At 38.9% G+C, this 7979-nt stretch overlaps 2 long non-coding RNA genes across 3 annotated transcripts; one reads left to right on the forward strand and one right to left on the reverse strand.

Annotated features, from left to right (window-relative positions):
* Nucleotides 1-1741: 1741 nt before the first annotated feature.
* Nucleotides 1742-3555, forward strand: LOC142385494 (uncharacterized). 2 transcript variants are annotated; one of them, XR_012770188.1, is made up of 4 exons: nt 1742-1853; nt 2460-2605; nt 3116-3264; nt 3467-3555. It is a non-coding gene; the product is annotated as an uncharacterized LOC142385494 (long non-coding RNA). The 2 variants fall into 2 exon arrangements; XR_012770187.1 differs by lacking the exon at nt 1742-1853 and having other exon boundaries at nt 2303-2605.
* Nucleotides 3414-4946, reverse strand: LOC142385495 (uncharacterized). The gene is made up of 3 exons (XR_012770189.1): nt 4757-4946; nt 3928-4058; nt 3414-3685 (listed from the first exon to the last, which is right to left on the reverse strand). It is a non-coding gene; the product is annotated as an uncharacterized LOC142385495 (long non-coding RNA).
* Nucleotides 4947-7979: the final 3033 nt, after the last annotated feature.

Consider the following 7979-nt stretch of genomic DNA (forward strand, 5'->3'; position numbering starts at 1 on the left):
AAAGACCTCAAATCCCCATTTTAATTAATCCAATTCTCAGAATTTCAGCAGCTCCTGAAGCCCTTCTTTCTCTCATCCGTGCTTTCACTGTGAATGTGCTACAGATCTGAAACGCGGAAATATTGAAGTCCAAAGGTGTCCCTCGCTCATTCTGGGAGAATTTTTTCCGTAGCTCTAACGGTTTCCAATTGGGAAGCATCTGTTCGTAGAGGTTTTTTGAGCTCTGAGAAGCCTGAGTCTCATATAATTACTGTAGCCGCAGCTGTGGCACCTTAAAGGGGAACTCCGGGGCATTTGAAGCGCATTTCCATTGCTAGGGGTTGTCAAATACTGATAGTAGGACACAGAGAGGTGCAAATCTGCGCTCCCTGTGTGGAGATCGCTCTGTTCGCTCAGCCTGTCATGCGAGGCTAATACGTGGTGGCTAAGGGGCAAGTGCAAACCCTTCCACGTAAAACAACAACTTGCACACTGCAGAAACGTCACACCACTTTATAAACCATCCGACAATAAAGTCACAAGCCTTACCATCAAAACCATATGCATGGTTCTCACATTACTGGCATGGGGACGTTACAAAACAACTTTATAAACAGCATGTAACTCACCGGTTAGTTGTACGCTCGCGCATGTGAAAGCCCAAAAGAGTCGATGGAGAATAATCCCATATACAAAACAATTATCTTCTCTAGAAAAACTGCGTTCAAGTATTTAAAACATTACAACAATACATGCCCAGTAATATTGTTTTAATTTTTTAAATACTTGAACACAGTTTTTCTAGAGAATATAATTGTTTTGTATATGGGATTATCGTCCATCGACTCTTTTGGGCTTTCACATGCGCGAGCGTACAACTAACCGGTGAGTTACATGCTGTTTATAAAGTTGTTTTGTAACGTCCCCATGCCAGTAATGTGAGAACCATGCATATGGTTTTGATGGTAAGGCTTGTGACTTTATTGTCGGATGGTTTATAAAGTGGTGTGACGTTTCTGCAGTGTGCAAGTTGTTGTTTTACGTGGAAGGGTTAGCACTTGCCCCTTAGCCACCACGTATTAGCCTCGTATGACAGGGTGTGCGAACAGCGCGATCTCCACACAGGGAGCGCAGATTTGCACCTCTCTGTGTCCTACTGTCAGTATTTGACAACCTCTAGCAATGGAAATGCGCTTCAAATGCCCCGGAGTTCCCCTTTAAATGTCAGTTAAAGCTCCCATGACATGAAAATTTCACTTTCAGAGGTTTTTGAGCCTTAAAATGAGTTTCTCTAGCCTCCTTAAGTCACCCCAGTGAGTAGAAATTGCGAAATGTATTCACAGAGCAGTTCAGCATTTCCTCCATGTTTTGAACAGAGCGCCTCCAAGTGTCTCGTTGACTCAAGGCTCCTGGTATGACGTCATGCCAGGATAGAGCTCATCAAAATTTCCCACCCCCTCTCTCCGCCACGCCCTCTGTCTCCACCCACTGCTGGTAAACTACCTGTATCTTACCCGCCCAACTCATGTGGAGTAGACCGAGACTCGCCACGACTGAAGACAGTCACAGAAGATACAGCAATGGCTTCCAAACGACTTTACCATGCGAAATGTACTGTGCCAGGATGTGAAGATGAAGAGAAGAATATGTTTCTGCTTCCATCCTCTGTCCCTTTGAAAACGGAATGGCTAATTTCATTTACGAGGGACGGGTGCCCATGCATGTTCCAAAGAGCGTCAGTGTTTGCGCAACACATTTCAGAGGAATGCTTTCACAACTTGGGACAGTACAGGGCAGGTTTTGCCCTACACCTGAAGTTGAAGCCTGGATCAGTGCCAAGCCTTGCCGGTCCATCAGCTACCCACACCGATCAAGTAAGTCATAATTATTTGCTAGCCGCTAGCACTTTATGGGTGCCAGCTAACTAGCCAACATTAGCTGTGGATGTATTTATCCATGAAACCTACACTGCGCTACAAAACCAATACTCTGTTAAACTGGTTAGATTTAGAAAATTGGTTGTAAAACAAGACATTTGTCTTTTGACCAAGTATCTTACGTGTAGGGGACTACATACAGCATGAATACTTAGGTAAGCAAGTCTAGTTATGTTCTGCGGCTAGATACGTCTGTTACACGGAAAATGACGCCCGACGATAACAATTCATATTTTGTAAGCCTTTCTTTCGATTGGTGACTTTATATTTTGAAAGCATTTGTTACGGTTTGGTGACTTTTTTTTTTTTTTAACGTTGAGTCGTTTCTGCGTCTTTCGTGTGTGATATGCGATCGGATGTTGTGGCTAGGTGAAGGGTAGGGATGTTTAGCAAACGTTTGCTGACTTCCCTCGAACATACACCATTACGTATCTGTCAATTCGAACACAGTTTTGACTTCAAATCTGTCGTGACTCGTCAGTTTATCACGAGTGTAATGCTCGGCTTTCGAACCATGAGATGTGTGCTCTCTGTCTGCATCAGGTTCACTCTTCACTGGCCAGCACATCAAGTGCTCACGTCCAGACATCCCGGACCAGGGATGCTGCCTGCCAGACTGACCCCATTGTCAATAGGACTGCAGCCACACCGAAGAATGTTGTCTTTCTCTATATTGGAATGCTTTGCAGGTGAGATGTTTTACCTTGTAGTTGTTGAAAGTTCTTGTAGTCTGAAATGTCATTATTGAGCCGGGTTTCTCCAGCACTATAAGGTACGAAACACCTGGACCATGTCCCCTGAAAAGATTGTCTTGTGAATGTAATTCATATTTGATTTACCAAAAAATGTATACTTTTAGGGGGTTTTCAGATCATAGTTCCTATGAAACTTCACAATATATGAAAAGCTTTTTCCAAAATGGTTTATACCTACTTTCAAAAATATTGTTTTATTTGTTACTACCATTAAAAGCAGCATTTAAATGTTTCAAATGCTATCTCAGCTGATATCACTTTCCTGATGCTTGAAATCAGATTTAAAAAAAAGTAATAAGAACAGCTTCTATAGCATTTTGGAAAAGAGATTTTCAAATGCTCTCCCATGATGATGCATGTGTCTCTACCAGCTAACCCCCACCACCATGACAAATGAAAATTCTGTGAGAAACACCGTTTACACATTGTTTCTTGTACTTTCAGACTGTACTTGGCGGCGATCCACTTTAATGAAAATGCGAACCGACCACAGGCCCAGACAGCAGACGGTGTACCTCTCTTCAAAATCTCCTTTCCCAAATCCAAGAAGGGAGAGTGCACAGTCAAACGTCAAAAGACTAAGCCAACCTTTGGTAAGACCTCAAAAGTTCAAGAATTCAAGTCCAACTACTTTTGCCTTTATCAAATTTACTGAGGTTAATTCCAACAAATAGGAATACAAAAAATGTGAGAAATAGAAATCTAAACAAACATAAATATATATAGAACAAATATAAATAAACATTGAAATGTACAAATGACTAACTGAAATATACAAATGTTGTGCGTGTACAGTGTGTATGAATGTTCTGTGTGAAAGGGTATGTGGATGTCCTGATGGACCTAATTTTTCACACGCGAGGCAGTCTAAACCCGGTGCAGTGTCCTTCATCATCGGGGTACTCGGCACGGATACGCAGGACCACACAGGCAGGAATGACCACTCTGATCCGGCGACCCAAAAAGCCCCAGCACCACGCCACGAACTGCCTGTAGGCCAAATACCTGAAGCGCCTGGAAGAACAGATAGAAAAAATGACACTTGCAGAGAATGTTGTTGTTCTTCTGTTATTGCTATGTTGTACATATTTACATATTCCTATGGATTATTCTTGATTGTGTTTTAATAATGTCTTGTAAATAAATCTACAAACACTCTTCAGACTGTCTGCATAGTTGAATTATCAGGCTCTATTGGGTGGGTATACTGTAAACTCTATGTATGTGGCTATGAGTGATTATTTTACAACGCTTACCGATGCGTTCTTCTCAGGCGTAAACTGCCAAACAGGTAGATCCAAATGTTTACAGTGTTACCTGAGGGATCTCCATGCAGCATCTATTCTCCCTTTCTGTGGGCATTATCTCGCAAATTCCACATTGACACCTATTATTAAAAAAAAAAAGGCAGTGTAATGATATTCTGTTTTCAGGTAATGCCGGCAAATATAACAATGAAACATCTTTAGTGGCAAGTAAATGAGTTAACAGGTGAGCATGGAGAATAATTGCATGCTGGTCAGAATACTATCATGTTTTTTGCATGCCATAGGCTACTGTATAACTACATGGGCAACGCACAGCTGGCTGTTCCCAGTGAAGACAGGCTACTAAAAAGGTGTACACAGAAATATGTGGCATAAGTTTCACTTCGTGTAGTTTAACTTTGGATCCAGCACCTGGTCAGGATATGATGAGGTATGTTTTTTTGTCTAGAAAACTTGGTTATAAATCGCTCACCTTATGTCAACACTGGGTGGAGAATCATTTGCATGTTGGCAATGTGTACTATGGGAAATACTTTGGCAGTGTTACTGTTGTACAATGCAAGGCGACATTGAGAAAGTTACTTGGTGTAGCCATACTCACTAATGTTAGCACTGCAAATACGTGCCCACATTACAAAATAAGTTGGGAACTTATACGCTTTGTAAGCAAAAATAATATTTTAGGTAGTCCTGATGTAGTGACTAATTTCTGCTCTAATTAGGCTACCGTAGGCTAAGCGACTGCTATATCTGCGCACCTCAGTGGTTCGGACCGACCCAACTATAAACGTTTCCAGACATAACATTTCAAACTCACCATTCTGAGACGTTTTGCTGAAGGCGCTGCTGATCTGCAGTTTGTTGCTGAACTGCCTGCGCCTCGGCTTCAGGGTCCGATTCCGGGTCGAAGGCGAAAGGTACGATGGTTTGCTCACCTGCCATTTCTATTTTTTTTCCTACTAGCAGGCAGCTAACATGCGCGGAGCCAAAACAGAGAATCAGACACGCCCCCATTCAGCCATGACACACCCCTCGCGCTCCTCCTTGCTTCTCATTAGGAAAACAGAGCACTGGAGAGAGCGCTGAAATGCGGCTTTCTTCTAAGTGGCCAAATCTGGGTTTTTCGGGTGAATATTGAGAACGCCTGGGGGTATAACATCCTGAAGCCTCCGAAAGCCCATTTAAAGTGCCGCTACTATACCATGCCATGGGAACTTAAAGTAAGGAACAATTGGAGGAACTCTTGGGAAGAAATACACAAGAAGGGACCCTCTTCCAAGGTCTGAAGGTGTCAAAATACTCAAGATTTACCTGCGTGTGTTTTAATCTTGAGATTTTACAGAAAATTTGTCAATTACAAAAGAGAAAATAACATAATTAAAAGGAAACTTATCCATTTGAACAATAAATACAGAAAAATACAACATATTCATGTATTTTGACACCTGCCTCTTGTGAACAAGGAAAACCTCCATGAAAACATTTAAGTAAGGAACAATTGGAGGAACTCTTGGGAAGAAATACACAAGAAGGGACCCTCTTCCAAGGTCTGAAGGTGTCAAAATACTCAAGATTTACCTACGTGTGTCTTAATCTTGAGATTTTACAGAAATGTTGTCAATTACAAAAGAGAAAATAACATAATTAAAGGGAAACTTATCCATTTGAAAAAACTAAATACAGAAAAATACAACATATTTCTGTATTTTGACACCTGCCTCTTGTGAACAAGGAAAACCTCCATGAAAACCTTTAAGTAAGGAACAATTGGAGGAACTCTTGGGAAGAAATACACAAGAAGGGACCCTCTTCCAGGGTCTGAAGGTGTCAAAATACTCAAGATTTACCTACGTGTGTTTACATCTTGAGATTTTACAGAAAATTTGTCAATTACAAAAGAGAAAATAACATAATTAAAAGGAAACTTATCCATTTGAAAAGAAAAATAGAGAAAAATAAAACATATTTATGTATTTTGACACCTGCCTCTTGTGAACAAGGAAAACCTCCATGAAAACCTTTAAGTAAGGAACAATTGGAGGAACTCTTGGGAAGAAATACACAAGAAGGGACCCTCTTCCAAGGTCTGAAGGTGTCAAAATACTCAAGATTTACCTACGTGTGTTTTAATCTTGAGATTTTACAGAAAATTTGTCAATTACAAAAGAGAAAATGACATAATTAAAAGGAAACTTATCCATTTGTAGAAACTAAATACAGAAAAATACAAAGTTTTATGTATTTTGACCCCTGCCTCTTGTGAACAAGGAAAACCTCCATGAAAACCTTTAAGTAATAAAAAATTGGAGGAACTCTTGACAAGAAATACACAAGAAGGGACCCTCTTCCAAGGTCTGAAGGTGTCAAAATACTCAACATTTACCTACGTGTGTTTTAATCTTGAGATTTTACAGAAAATTTGTCAATTACAAAAGAGAAAAGAACATAATTAAAAGGAAACTTATCCATTTGAACAATAAATACAGAAAAATACAACATTTTTATGTATTTTGACACCTGCCTCTTGTGAACAAGGAAAACCTCCATGAAAACCTTTAAGTAAGGAACAATTGGAGGAACTCTTGGGAAGAAATACACAAGAAGGGACCCTCTTCCAAGGTCTGAAGGTGTCAAAATACTCAAGATTTACCTACGTGTGTTTTAATCTTGAGATTTTCCAGAAAATTTATCAAATACAAACGAGAAAATAACATAAATAAAAGGAAACTTATCCATTTGAAAAAACTAAATACAGAAAAATACAACATATTCATGTATTTTGACACCTGCCTCTTGTGAACAAGGAAAACCTCTATGAAAACCTTTAAGTAAGGAACAATTGGAGGAACTCTTGGGAAGAAATACACAAGAAGGGACCCTCTTCCAAGGTCTGAAGGTGTCAAAATACTCAAGGTTAAAACACACATAGGTAAATCATAACATGTCTTAGAAAATTTGTCAAATACAAAAGAGAAAATAACATAAATAAAAGGAAACTTATCCATTTGTACAATAAATAGAGAAAAATACAACATATTTATGTATTTTGAAACCTGCCTCTTGTGAACAAGGAAAACCTCCATGAAAACATTTAAGTAAGGAACAATTGGAGGAACTCTTGGGAAGAAATAAACAAGAAGGGACCCTCTTCCAAGGTCTGAAGGTGTCAAAATACTCAAGATTTACCTACGTGTGTATAAATCTTGAGAATTTACAGAAAATTTGTCAATTACAAAAAAGAAAATAACATAAATAAAAGGAAACTTATCCATTTGAAAAAACTAAATAGAGAAAAATACAACATATTTATGTAATTTGACACCTGCCTCTTGTGAACAAGGAAAACCTCCATGAAAACCTTTAAGTAAGGAACAATTGGAGGAACTCTTGGGAAGAAATACACAAGAAGGGACCCTCTTCCAAGGTCTGAAGGGGTCAAAATACTCAAGGTTAAAACACACATAGGTAAATCATAACATGTCTTAGAAAATTTGTCAAATACAAAAGAGAAAATAACATAAATAAAAGGAAACTTATCCATTTGTACAATAAATAGAGAAAAATACAACATATTTATGTATTTTGAAACCTGCCTCTTGTGAACAAGGAAAACCTCCATGAAAACATTTAAGTAAGGAACAATTGGAGGAACTCTTGGGAAGAAATACACAAGAAGGGACCCTCTTCCAAGGTCTGAAGGTGTCAAAATACTCAAGATTTACCTACGTGTGTATAAATCTTGAGAATTTACAGAAAATTTGTCAATTACAAAAAAGAAAATAACATAAATAAAAGGAAACTTATCCATTTGAAAAAACTAAATAGAGAAAAATACAACATATTTATGTAATTTGACACCTGCCTCTTGTGAACAAGGAAAACCTCCATGAAAACCTTTAAGTAAGGAACAATTGGAGGAACTCTTGGGAAGAAATACACAAGAAGGGACCCTCTTCCAAGGTCTGAAGGTGTCAAAATACTCAAGATTTACCTACGTGTGTATAAATCTTGAGAATTTACAGAAAATTTGTCAATTACAA

Source organism: Odontesthes bonariensis, chromosome 8, assembly GCF_027942865.1.
Source record: "Odontesthes bonariensis isolate fOdoBon6 chromosome 8, fOdoBon6.hap1, whole genome shotgun sequence".
Taxonomy (NCBI): Eukaryota; Metazoa; Chordata; class Actinopteri; order Atheriniformes; family Atherinopsidae; genus Odontesthes; species Odontesthes bonariensis.